Raw genomic sequence first — 14,808 nt, forward strand, 5'->3', positions numbered from 1 at the left:
AATCAGGATTCATAACAGGGCGATACATGAAATATAATGTTAGACAAATTATTAACTTAATTGAGTATTTGGATAAGAACAATCAGATTCCTGTGGCTTTTATATTTTTGGATCCTGAAAAAGCCTTTGATCAATTAGATTGGCAATTCTTATTCTCACTGGTAGAGAAAATGAATTTTGGGGATAATTTTTTACATGCACTTAAAGCTATATATCAGCAACAATCTGCTCAAATTGTTCTTAATGGGGGATTGACTGAGACTTTTAATATTGAAAAAGGGACAAGACAAGGACGCCCATTATCTCCATTGTTATTTGTTTTGACATTGGAGATTTTGTTGATCCAGATTCAAGAATCAACGGTAATCAAGGGCATAAAGATAAGAAAAAATGAGTATAAATTACAGGCTTTTGCGGATGATTTGGTTTTGATTTTGGAACAACCGATTAGAGCGGTTGATTGTCTATTAGAACTTATAACACAGTATGGAAAAGTTTCTGGTTTTAAAGTCAATACCCATAAGACTAAGATATTATCTAAGAATATGTTAGCCAATGACAAGGAAAGTTTGGTTAAAGCCACAGGTTTTCAGATGGTGAAAAAGGTTAAATATCTGGGAGTATATTTAACTGTCTCAAATGGAAAATTGTATAAAAATAATTATGAATTACTATGGGCAAAAGTGCAAAAGGATTTAAATGACTGGAAAAAACTGCAATTGTCATTGTTGGGGAGAATTTCAGCTGTAAAAATGAATGTTCTACCAAAGTTTCTTTTCTTGTTTCAGATGATACCTATTTTAAAAAAAGATGTAAATTTGGAGGAATGGCAGAAGGGTATCAATAAATTCATTTGGGCTGGGAAAAAACCAAGGGTTAAGTTTAAGATTTTGCAAGATGCCCGAGAAAGAGGAGGACTTAAAGCATCTAACTTGAAATTATACTATGATGCAGCCGCCTTAACTTGGATAAGTGATTGGCTTAATTTAACAAATAAGGATATTCTTGTTCTTGAAGGGTGGGATTTAATGTATGGTTGGCATGCATATTTAATTTTTAATAAGAAAGTGGACCGGGCTTTCAAATCACATATATTGAGGAGTGCCTTACTTCGTGTTTGGAAAAAGTATTATTATAGGTTAAACTATAAATACCTGTCTGGGGGATTCCTAGACATGCAATTGAGGGGATTTCTAAGGGGATGAATTTTGATAAAATTTTGTATAAAGAATTATTAACTTGGTCAGGTTCAGATTGGCATTTAAAATCTCTAGATGTATTAAGGCAAGAAAATATTCTACAGTCATGGTTTCAATATTTACAAATAGTGGACAGGTGGACTGTAGATAAAAAAGAAGGAATAACACTAGAAGATGGAAATCTGGTTATTCAGATTAAAGATCAGAGTCAGGCCCATATAAAAAGAATTTACAATGCTTTAATAGAATTAGACTCTGAAACAGAATTGGTTAAAGACTGTATGATTAAATGGGCTCAGAATATCCAGGATCCGATCCCATTGGACTTATGGGAGACAATTTGGATTAGAAATGTTAAATTTACACAAGCTCAAAATTTGAGGGAAAATTTTTATAAAATGTTTTACAGATGGCATTTAGATCCTAAAAAATTATCTTGTATGTATCCAAATTTACAACCCAAATGTTGGAGATGTGGTAATATGGATGCGACATATTTTCATGTTTGGTGGAATTGTAAAAAGGTAAAGGCTTTTTGGATTATGATTTGGTGGAACATTCAAAAGATTTTTAAAAGGAAGATAAAGTTCACCCCTCAATTATTCTTATTGGGTATCTTTGTGGATTTAAATGACAAAGAAACTACTTTAATGTTGAATTTATTAACTGCAGCAAGGTTATTAGTAGGCTCGTATTGGAAGAAGGACTCGTTGCCTACTTTAGAAGAATGGATATTTAAAGTTTCTAACTTTGCAGAAATGGCAAAAATTTCTGCTTATTTGAAGGATCATACACAAGAAAGATATATTATTGTATGGAGAAGATGGATAGATTATATTCAGAAAAAATATGGGACTATAAAGTTTCATTTATTTTATGAGTAAATTTTATAGTAACTGTTGTAGAGATTTGTTTATATGACTTAATTTAAGGGGAGTTAAAGGTTAAGTATGATGTTTTTTTCTCTCTTATTTTCTTTTTTTCTTTTTTCTTTTTTATTATTATTAACTTTCTTAATAATAACCCTGTATTCTGCTCTGGGAAGCGAGGGGGGGGAGGGTTGAGGGTGGGTGGGTGGGTGAGTGGGTGGGTAATGATAATATAGACATGGTAAACACTTGGGCATTTCCCCTATGCTGCGTTCATGTGTGTGAGAGGGATGAGAGGGGAGGAAGGAGTAGGGAGAAAGTAGGATGGTTAGAGGAGAAGGGGAGGGGAAGAGAGTAGGAGGGGAGGAGAGAAAGAGGAGGGAAGTGGGGAAGGATTAGAGAGGGTGGACGCGGCCTGGGGGAATGGGCAGGCGGTACCAATGGTTAGGAATTTAATTGTATTTTGTATGAATAAATGGAAAATAAAAACTTTTTAATACAAAAAAAGTAGAGCAGAATTTTTAACATATAGTTTTAACACTGGATTTGTAGTGTGCTTTCTTCTAAGCATACAATCCTCTTGAAAAGCCATCCTAAAAGAATCAGGTTACGTTTGCTTGTAAATATTGTCATTGTCATTATTCAGAGCTTCATTGTCCCAGTCCTACTGCCACTGAAAGAATACATTCATTCACTGTAATGTATTCTAAATTAAAATGTTTTTAATTCCCCTTTCTCACTCAGTATCTAACTCTCTTTAAGCAATGGGTTTGCTTCCAAATAAAATGTTGCTTCTGCAATAGTTATTATTGCCACCTAAGTAACTGTTTAAAGTGTTTGTTTCTGTGCTTCTGAATTTCTTCAACAATCAATTTTATCTCCACAGCTATATGGCCAAAACAGCTTTGCTTTCACAGAATTTTTTCAAATCAGAAACATGTGCCTGTAGTTTAGAAATAGCTACATTTTTTGTAAACATTGTATTTATTGAGAAAATATCTAAGACTACTCATTGTTTTCTTGAAAGGGTATGATCATAATAATTATGTAGAAATAGAACAGTTAAGAAATATGTAATTCTGATGGATTGCAGTTGATCTAAGCACTGGTCATGAAAATTGCTTGTCTATTTTTCAGTTTTCTTTTACTTAAAGATAGGTAAATGCCAAATCACCACTCTGAGCTATAATGTTTATTTCCAAGAATATGTATGGATTCTATAGATCCAGTTTCTTTATTGGAAACTATACTCACCTGATCAGATAAAAAGAGAAAGTTAAAATAGAGTAATAGGAAGCATCTTACAGTTAGAGGACATAACGGAATAATATACATTTCCATTGTGTAGTTAATTATTTGCATACTGATTATATCTATTCTAATCAACTGTGAGATATAATACAAGGAATCATCTATGATATGAGAAATGAATGTGAAGTTGGTCCCTACTAATACACAAACACACACACACACTTTATATATTCAGAAACCAGCCAATTAGTCAATAAGAAGCAATATACTACTAGAAGTCCCAAATATATAGGAATATTTTTTCACTAATCTTAGAATCAAAAATTCTGGATTTAGTATCTTCATTAGGCCAGTAGCAAAAAAAAGTTTAGTAATTGCAAGGTTTATATTCTTCACAGCTAAGAACTAGAAAGGGGATTTTTAAAACAGTCACATGAAGACAAAGGCTTTAGAGGTTTTGCTGCAATTCAATACTATCTGATAACTTTCAAATTGCAATCCTGGAGCTCATTCACTTAATTTAAAACTGAAATTGATATAAGAAAATTACTATATTATCATTTTTATAAATGAGCTTCAGGATTGCAGTTTGGAAGTTATCAGATAATGCTGAATTGCAGCAAAACCTCTAAAGCCTTTGTTTTCATGTGACTGTTGTCATTTATAGGAAAGGATACTGATAGATATGCTGGGTGAAAGCTCATATAAAGCTATATAAAAGATAGTTGGCAGGAATTTTTTCTTATAGCCAACTAAAGAATTTTACGGATGTTGTTTATATTGAAAGTCGGGATTATATTGTTCCATTTAGATTGATTCATTATAAGTGATGCATACACTTTTAGGTTTGGTTCAATCAAACAACTCTTCTAAGTTCTATTAAAATTTAGAATATCTTTTAGTATATTTTTTAGGTTCCACATAACACTGTTCAATAAACATACATTTCACCACAAAATTAGGACAGTTCTTCACTTTGATAGATTTATATAGACTATTTGCAAATAGTCACTAGAACTTCAACAAAATATAGATGACACAAAGAACAACAGTTAGAAGTGGCAAATATGTAGGATGTAAATTCAGGTTGTATTTTTTTGTAAATATTCTGTTAATGTAAAAAAATCAAGATTTTCTCAGTATAATTAACATTTTTTAAGAATTCTAGCAACATTTTTTTGAATAAATGTCTAGTAGAAGTAAAAAACCAAAGTAATCCATAAAATACTAGAATAGTACTTCCTTTGTTTATTTATTATATTTATTAAGAATTTTACATAAAGGACAAAAAACGTTTTAAAGTTATGTAAAACAAATTGTACATAAAGAAACAGAAAAGAAGAAAAAAGAAAAAGATGTAAGAAAAAAAAATATGAAATTTGAATCTTTTCTTTAACAAACATTACCAAACCTATCATCTCTCCTCTCTCTGAAGTTTTCTTGAAATCCCTTCAACCTTTATTTAATTCTCATCTGTTTCAATCATTAAATCTATCAATTATCATTGCGTTTTTCCAAACACAGTATAAACTTCTAGATCCATAGATATATCTGAATATTAAAGTTCTGTCCCACCTACTTGGACAAACTACTTCTGTCCAATCTATTTCTAGTTGATATGTTGGCCTATAACTGTGGTGACGAACCTATGGCACGCGCGCCGTCGCCTCAGTCCTAGGCCTCCACCACCGTGTGCAAAAAAAAAAGTTCAATTAATTTCATCTTCTCGCAGGAAAAAAATATCTCGCAAAGTTGGAATTGCTTGATTGAACTTTATTTTCAGTCCCACACAGCGGTGGAGGAAATGACATGTCGGAACTGGAAAAAAGGTGCCGTGTGGGGGTGGGAGGAGCATTGGGAGCAGGGTGCTCCATGCAAGGGGTGGGGTGGGGCCTGTTGCTTCCCTCCCCCTGCCAGACACCTGCCGAAGCCACACAGGGTAAGGTTGCTGCCCCCACCCAGATGCCCTTGCCTTCCCCAAGCGTTTTTTTACTAACCTGCCTTTCAGCTGCATTCCGTTTCTTCATTCACTTCTCAGCCTTAGATCTCGCGAGAAGTTAGAAAGTCTGATGGAACTTTTTTTTTTTAACCGATAGTCCCACAAACATATGCAAAGGCTAAGAAGCAAATGGAGAAATGGAATGTAGCTGAAAGGTAGGTTAGTAAAAAAAAATGCTTGGGGGAGGTGAGGGCATCTGCGTGGGGGCGGGGGCAGCAACCTTACCCTGCATGGTGGCAGAAGGGTGGGGCACGTGCCCTTCCCATGCCAGGCCAGTCCCACCCCGAGCCTCTGGTGCTTCACCTGCTGCTTTGGTGGTTCTGTAGGCAAAGCTGCAAAGTTTTCTTCTCTGTTAGAGAACTTCACAGCTTTGCCTACAGACCACCAAAGCTGTACTGAATGGGCAGGTGAGGGGCCTCATGGCAGCGGCATTGCGCAGGAGGCAGCAAACGGCATGGCATGGCTGTTTGCCGCCTCGCGTATTGTTCCCAATGCTGCTGCAATGTGGCTCGGTTGAAAGCGACCGTGGAAGAAGTGGGGCAGTTTCCCCCCTCACCTGCCCATTCAGCTACAGTTTTGGTGGCTCTGTAGGCAGCGCTGCAAATTTCTCTGACAGAGAACTTCGCAGCTCTGCTTACAGAGTCACCAAAGCAGCAGGTGCTGGGCCAGGTATGGCCCAAATTTGCCCCCCCCGGGCTGTCCCAGAAATGGCAAGGGACCCGGCCCCCACTGCCCCAGCCCTGGCCCACCACAACCTGGCTAGGTGCCCTCCCGGTGCATGCACAGGAAACTGCAAGTGCTCTGGGGCTGGTGGTTTGCAGCTGCAGCTCATTTGCCTCACCCCACCCCTCCCAGCCTCACCTGTCACACCTGGGCATTCCCTGCTTTGCTGGGCCTCTTCTCATCTGGTTCTGCTGTACCGTGCCTTTCCTCGCTTGGGCCTTGGCGTTCTGTAAGTCTAGCGCCTCAGGGCACACCTGGCCTGTGGGATGAAAGGCACGGAGATGGGAGCACGCAATGGCACAAGGCGAGCATCGGCCGGCTCCCATTCGCCCTCTTCGCCATGTTGTAGGACCGGAGAAGGGAATGCAGTAGTCATGCAAAGCTGCAGCCTGGAACTGCTGGCAGCCGGCAGCGTGTGGTGGCTGGAGAGAAAGGGTGAGAAGGAGGAGAAAACAGGAAGGTTTTCTCTCTGTCTCTATCTCTCTCTGTCTCTCTGTCTCTCTCTGTCTCTCTCTCTCTCTCTCTCTCTCTCTCTCTCTCTGTGTGTGTGTGTGTGTGTGTGTGAGAGAGAGAGAGAGAGAGAGAGAGAGAGAGAGAGAGAGAGAGAGAGCAAAGCAAAGGCTTATTGGAAAAAGATATATGCGCGATTAGAAAAAATAGTAGGTGAACATGTTGATTTTAAACTTGAACTTTTCTTATTAGGTATAATGCCTGAAAAGATTAATAAGCAAAGTCTATATTTGATTTTACACATCACCACAGCAGCAAGAATAATCTTTGTGCAATATTTGAAGAACAAAGGACAACCACCAGAGAAAGAAATAATCAGAAAAATATTGGAATGTGCAGAGATGGACAGATTAACCATGAGACTGAAAGGTAAAGAAGATACAGATTAATACCAAACTTGGGACTTATTTTATTGTTGGCTAGAGGAGAGAATGAAGGATTAGGAATTGAATATGTATTAGCATAGCTGAGCCCAGACTGCCTGTTGATTGAAAAATTAACATATGTATGTAAAAGAAAATCAATACAATCTTTATTAAAAAAGAGAGAGAGAGAGCCAGGAAGGGGAGGGGAAGAGGAGGAAGCTGAAGTGTTACAAAAAAGGGGAGCCTCCCCCTTTCTTCCCCCCTTCTCTTTTTTTTAATCTCCTCCCACTCCGTTCAGGTGCAGCTGGAAGAAAAGGGCAAGAAGGGGGAGAAAGCAGGAGGAGCTTTTGTGTGGGGGAGAGAGAGAAAGAGATTGAGCCAGCAGGGAAGCAAAAGTGTGGGGAAAGGAAAGTGTTGCAGAGTAAGCAAACTTACAAAAAGGGGATCCCCCGGCAGTTCCATGCTGCATTTCTTTATCTGGCGTGAATGCTACGTTCCCCTCTCCAGTCCTACCACGTGGTGGAGAGGGCGACGCTCGGCTTGTGCCTCCATGTTCTCCCATCTCCTTGCCTTTCATCCCACAGGCCAGGCAGCGGGTGGGCTGGGCCCCTTCTTTCGATCTCCCTCCAGGGCACCCCTGAGGATCCGAAACTGACCACATTCTGGATGGCTGACACAAAGTTTAGATCAGCGCCGTCCCCGCCACCAGAACTTCCATGGCTCACTGCCTGGCATACAGCATGTGAGCGCTCTCTTTCCCTACCCTTGCGTGGGAAAGCCATGGCCATCGGCAGCAAAGAGAAGCAAGATGACAAGACTAGATGCCAGGCAGTTTGCAGAAGGCCAGCGAGAAGGTGAGGCCATTTGGGGGGTCGGGTTAGTCGCGTTGCGATTCTCAGAAAAGTGAGAGGCCCGAAAGAAATATATGGAATTATCTACAAAGGACTTCTGGGGATATGGCTTGGATCCATATGCTGCGTCGGGGAGGTGGTGTGTAGGCAAGCAAGAGAGCAAACTCACAGATTGGCTTTGTGGTCTATTCTTGCCATCTCCCCTCCCTAAAGTCAGAACTCTTTGGATTGAATGGGAAGTTAAGAGTCAACTCCCCACCCCCCAATTATTTTGTCAGAGACATGGAAAGTGTTTCTTGCTTCTACTTCCTCTCATCTGCTCTTTTATAATTTAATCCAGCCTTACCCAAACTAATATTTTTTGGGTGTCATGGACGTTCCCATAATCCTGTGGCTATGCTGGCTAAAAATGCAATGCCTTATTTTCTGTGCAGTATGCGCCTAGGAGGCAGTAGGTCTGTGGGATTTAGATATATTTCAACATTTGTTTCTTCTGCCTAATTTATTAAATCAACATATAAATTCAAAATTAAAAGTTTCTGAGAAATCCAGGGTTGCTTTCAAGAAAACTCTCAAAGACAGCTATTGTAAGCATCACCAGCACTGCTTAAAACAATATTAAAAGGGTGTATTCTAAGAAAGAAAAATATTAGTAGTAATTTACTTAGTGCTGTTTGACCATAAAATGTGCTGTTATTCGACATATGCCTGGCTGAACAGTGTGTTTGGAGTTGCCTTAAATGGGTGAGGGATGCACTGTTCATATTTTCCTTGGGAGAAAGTTCTATAATTGGAGTGCTGTCTCTGCGAAGGCTCTGCTCGTGGCCATTGTTCTATAAACCAAACCAGGGGGACCATCTGGTCTAAATGGATGGTAAACATAGATGATTAGAGGGCTGGAGTCTAAAACATATGACAAATGTTTGTGGGAATTGGGTGTGTCTAGCTTAGTGAAAAAGACTAGGGGTGGTGACATGATAGCAATGTTCTAATATTTGATGGCTGCCACAGAGAAGAAGAGGTCAACCTATTTTCCAAAGCATCAAAAGGCAATAATAGATGGAAACTAATCAAGAAGAAAACCATTTAGTTATTTTAAGTTGGCTGTTGATATCACCAATAGTGTATGGCAGAATATCACATGAATATTTTCAAAAAGACAATATTCATGTGAAACATTGATTCTTGTGGATGTAAAGGAAAACCTAGAAGGCACATATAAAATATTTATGAATACATTTGCCTTTTTCTATCCCACTTCTTTTACCTAAACTACTGCAGAAGTCATAGTTTGGATTTACTACATTAATCAGTAAGGTAAAGGAGCCATTGGTCACCACACCTAAGTTGAATTTCATTTCATTTTGATAATAACCCCAGCAACACATTCATTATTTGACTTGGACATTACTAGAATATTGACAATAGGTGTCAGCCAGTACTTATTGATACATTTATCAACTATAATTATGGGTCTTTTTTCTTACTTCTAACCTGAATTAATTAATTGTTTTAATTGCTTTCCATTTTCCATTTTTGCTTTCCTTTAATTATGCATGTTGCATTTGTCTTTTAAACAATAAGTAAAAGGATATCATGGATGTCATTGCATAATTATTTGCATAGTGTGGATTAAATAAACTTTTTTGAGCAGACTTGTATTTTATAGAGTGCAAAGACACAAAGGCAAAATTTTCTGGTCATTCCCTTCTATTTTCTACGTGCAACAGGAAATAAAAAATACGGATTTATACTTCAAACTAAGCTATTCACACAATAAACAGCAAAGAAAGTTTTTCTAAAACTTGGCAACAGCTCAAAGCTGTATTGTGGGAAACAGAAATATTGGCTATTGTTCTTCTGTGCAAGGTTTAGGCCCAGGTGAACTGAATCAGGTCTCATGAAAAAAGTATTGAACCAAAGTCTGTGCTATGCTTAGTTTTACAATTCGAAGGAGATATTTGTAATGCCAGTTGCAACTGTACTTTACTTAATATGATTTTGCTAAGCTTGCTTGTTTCAAATATATTTAGAACATAAGGACTGGAACTATGAGAAATGAGGAACTGAAAGTAGCTGATGGATGCAGGTTCCGATGTACATGGGTGTATGAGGAAAGTTATGGTCAGCAGAAAGGCTGCAGAAAGTGGACTTCCGGTTTTGCACCCATAGCGCATGGCCGTGCGAGAACGGACCTCCACTCCCCATGGCTAGTTTCATCCTGCCAGGGGGACCCAGATGGGTCCGAAGTTGCCCCAAAGAGGTGACTGTGAAGGAGGGATGCCCCATTGATCACGAAGCAACAGCAGTCACTTTGTTTGATCCAGGGGAAGCCCTCTGAATCCAACAGGAGAAAGGCTAGCCACATGCCAGCATCTAGTCTAAGCTACTTGCAGTACTAACCAGAACAACGGTGAACAGCGTGTTTGGAATTGATGAGAGTATTTGATCTTCTTTCTCTTACTTTGCAACTAAGTCCCTGGGAAAGATCCCCAAAGCAAAAAACCTCTGAAAGTGAAGGGAGGGGACTACGTTCCCATTCCCCCATAGATGGAAGTGGCTAATTAACCTTTAAGGAGGAAAGAAACATATTGAAATTAAATTTAAAATACTACAATCTGATCAAACTTAGAAACTAAAACAAACTGCTTAGATTATATTCTAAAGGATTTTGATGAAATTATATAAAAAAAAAAAATAATAAGAACTTCTTGTCTGAATGAGCTGGAAAACAAATATTTGCTGACACCTAGTGGACAATTAGAATATAGCACATTAAAGACAATGCCCAGAAACAAAGAAAAATCTGTTCCCATGAACTCTGATAACCTTTAAGAAGATAGTTGCCTGGGAACAAAGAAGAGATTGTATACTGGGCCAGCTATAAGATTGGAAAGTGTTTGAAGGAAAAGAAATACTTTGATTGTGGTCTAAATTTATGAACTGTTTAAAAACTTTGATTTATGAATAATTTTTGAGAGGTAAAGTTATAGGAAGAATTTAAGGTGGGTAAATATATTGAATTGCAATTCTGACTGGTTGACAATTGACTCCTGAAAGAAAGAATTGTTATAAAACATTGATTTTACTGAAACCTTGACAATTGAAAACTACAGTGGATTATAAAAATTATATAAAAAGACAAGAATTATACAAAATTGGACTGTTTGAATTTTGAGTTCTGGCCAGCTTGACAAGGCTAATTACAGACACTATGGCACTTATGACAGATTACTCGAAAGGGGGAGATAACATGGATATGACATATTCATCAAAAAATGATAGAAAATCACACTTAATATCTACTCTTCAAGGATTCAGCTGGAAAGATTAAAGACCTCTAGAAGCAACATTTCAAGACAAGACAAATACTTTCCAAGAAGAAACTTATGTAATGCTACAACAGATATAAATCACAATAGCTCTAAACCATGAGGAGATTAAACATAACTTTTATAACATAAATGAATACACTTAACTTAAATTTACAATAAAAAACATACAAAGAATGATGGCAAAGAATAAATAAACAAATCAGATAACAGAATGTGAAGAAAAACATGACTTAATTGGTGAAGTTACAAATGAAGGGAATTATAATTTAATATAAACAAGAAAAAACTCACAAGATTTGGATACGATAAATATGGAAAAGATACCTTATGCATTAGAACGTCAAAATAAACCTGAGAAGAAAAAAGACTTAACAAAATGGGAGAATCACTGTTTGGGAGACAAAAAGCATACATCTTACATATTATGTATCCTCTACAAAAATACAAGAACTGTTTGACAAATCAAAAATATTAATTTGGAAAACAATTTGGCAAAGGAAGAAGATTAGAGATGGGCTTAAGAGAGTTGACTCGCCCTACCAGATGGAATATTATATGAGCAAACACTTTTTTGAATATGGCTAAATAAACAAATAACTTAGGCTATAAAGGGACTTTAGAATAAGTGGGATAAAAGATATAAGTAATATGGTATTTTTTGATAAGATACACAATGTAAAAATATTGGGCTGATGAAAGTGAAGGAAAAGTTTGAACTTTAAAGATAAATTGAATTTGAAAAGATTTAGGATTAAGGAATGATTGAAATATTGGGGGAAAATTAGCCTTAATAACTTTGAAAAAAGGATATATAGTGATTCAATCAATTTTTACAAATAGAAGTGAAATATAAATTGATTAGAAAAGATGTTATAGGTAGATGTTATGATAGATAAGTATTATAGTAATTCTATAATATATGAAATATGAAAATACTAGGATGGTATATTTAAGTGAAAAATTTAGATATTTAGATATTAATTACTGAGAAAATTATGATTGATAAGAATTGTTTAAATATTATGGAGAAATTGAGCTTAAACAAGATTTATGAAAATAAGATATATGGTGAATCAATAAGATGACTTTTACGAAAATAACAAGTTGATAAGAAAAAAATGCTCTATATGGACGCTATTATTGTTGGTATAAATATAGAAGAAAATATTTTTATTTAATCATTTATATATGGAAAATATCAAATATCAAAAATTATATTTCTTTAATACTGAACAAAGAAAATACTATTGGGAGAAGAGAAGATCAAGGAAATATATTATCAATTGATATAATAATTATGGAAATATAAAAAATAATTATTATTGACTGTTTTAATTATTATTGATTGTAAAAAAAATTCATGAACCAAGACAACATGCTGTACACCAGACACTAAGGTTGTTATTGTACAAAATCAATAAAACTCTTAACAAAAAAAAAAGTCTGCAGAAAGTGCAAGTTTGCTGACTATCTGTCTGTAGTTTAAGACGAGTTAAGGTATAAAAGATTGAGTCTGGACATGATTTGAGACCACTGGCCCTAGCCGTCACTGCTATGACTGCTAGTCCAAAGCTGGTCCACATTGCAATGGGTCGCTTATGTAAGTGATGTTGTGATGTTTGTGTATGTTCCAAATTATTACTGAAATAAACCTCTGGATCCTAAAGTAAGAATGATTGTTTGTGTTGCTGTCTCTTGTTTCTTTCATTGGGTTTTTCCATGCCAGTTTTGGTACATTGGCCAGAAAGAGACGGATGCTGGAAGAGACCTGCTGTTCTACTAGGATTTCTGACCGCTTTTTTGCTTTGGGCCACAGGTAACCAGCCCATTCTCTCCAAGCACTCACATGTACTTTGGATCAGAAGTAAGCAAAGGCCCCCTTTCCTTGGGACCTTCCGGTAGGTAGATAGGGAAGCTGCTGTGACTTAGTTAGTTAGCTAAGCCTGTCCTCCTAATTCAGCAGCAACTGGTCACAACCGGACTTTGGGGACAGTCTACTTGTGTGAAGGTGCCGTGCCTCTTTGGCAAAATGGTTGGGGCTGCTCCTGTGGCCAGGACCCAGAAAGAAGCTGATGTTCCTGAGGGCTGATCACCTCCTTGTATTGATTAGGTGTTGCCCCCTCCATGAGGGTCATGCCCTCAAGTGTTATCTCTTGCAGCCTCATTTACGAGGGGTTTTTTTTTTGCTCCCTCATCAACACGCTCAGTAGGAAATAAAGTTATGTCATTTTCTCAAGCTTTTTCCAGCTGCTTGTTATTTGAGCTCTGAGATTGCCATTTTGATGTTTATACTTTGGACTTTAATTTAAGCTGCCTGAAGTGAAGGTAAGTTCCTTTTATTTTTACCCCTAGCTGATATTGTGCATTGTGTGTATGAAAAAAAGATAGTGCTTTAATTGTTTGTTAAATTTGGCAGTTGTGCTATTTTATTCAAGATTAGAAATGATGACGATGTTGTTATGGGCACTGGCATAAAAGTTTGAGGTTTGGTGCATTACTGGGATATTTTTGGAAGTTATGAAACTGCTCTTTAGAATTGTATTCTGGTGGTTTGTGGTTGCTTTCCTTATCTTGAACCTGTCATTGAATTTTTCCTGCTTTAATTTTGTTCACTTCCTGATTTCTCTATGTCTTTGAACGTAGCGGTACCCACTGTTGCTTAAGGTTTTTTTCTTTTTTTTTATCGTACATGCACATTCTTCTATGCATTCTTTGTGTTTCTGTAGCTGTGTCCACCCTTTAGTAAATGGTGAACACTGCCTTTCTCGTAGATAAGGGCCAACTTTTCTGGGACAGTATTGTTTGTTAATAACTTACACTGGTGCAACTTCCCTGTAGATAAGGGTCAGCTTGTTTGCTGGGGTAGTGTGTTCTATTGTTGATTGCCATCAATTTTTGTGCCTGCTACCTTTCCCATAGATAAGGGTTGGTCTTTTTGCTGAGGTAGTATTTTACTTCTCTATTGCTGCTGTCAGTTCTACTGATGGAGAGGGAATGGACCTCTTCCATACATAAGAACTGCCTGTGTTGGCAGGGTTCAAATCCCTTCTATTGCCTCTGGACAGTTGGGTCCCTGGACAGTCTTAGAGGAGAAAACAAATAGAGTTTTAAAAGAAAAAAGAGAACAAAGAAACAAACATGGGATTTTGCCCTCAACCATGATTGAAGTGAGTGTCTTGAGATGGACTTTTAGTCCGAAGTGAGTGTGGAGCTCTGATCTGCAGGAAACAGCCAGAGACGGGCAAAACAATTGTAAAGTGTGCATGATGGGTTGAGAGATGACACAACCATTACAACAAGCATTTTTAGCCTGATTGGACGAGTTGCTCTTATATGACTCCACGTCCATTCATGTATTTACCTTTGCTTTCTTTAAAAGGCTCTTTGCTTTTGCTCTAATCAACAACTTTTTGCTAAGTGATGGGAAATTCCCAGTCGGGAAGGGGACCCTGTTCTCATGCTTTTCAGCTTAATCTTCCTGAACCATGGACTGCTTTTCCTATGTGAAGGACTGTTGGCAAGGGATGGGCTGCACCTCAGAAAAACAGCGAAAAATATACTCGGAAAAAGACTGGCCCAACTCATAAGCAGGCTTTAAAATAAAATTGAGGGGGAAGGGTGACCAATCTTTAGAATCTCTAGAACACAAACCAGATCCCAAGAAAACAAATCAAACAATGAGGTAGGAAGTGATGAGAAAAAATAA

At 37.4% G+C, this 14,808-nt stretch overlaps 1 protein-coding gene across 1 annotated transcript in view; it reads left to right on the forward strand.

Annotated features, from left to right (window-relative positions):
• Positions 1–14,808, forward strand: part of LOC120299967 (pseudouridine 5'-phosphatase) — a 179,337-nt gene that overhangs the window by 136,878 nt on the left and 27,651 nt on the right. The gene's annotated exons all lie outside the window — the stretch shown is intronic.

Source organism: Crotalus tigris, unplaced genomic scaffold, assembly GCF_016545835.1.
Source record: "Crotalus tigris isolate CLP2741 ecotype Arizona unplaced genomic scaffold, ASM1654583v1 scf7180000024329.380248, whole genome shotgun sequence".
NCBI lineage: Eukaryota > Metazoa > Chordata > Lepidosauria > Squamata > Viperidae > Crotalus > Crotalus tigris.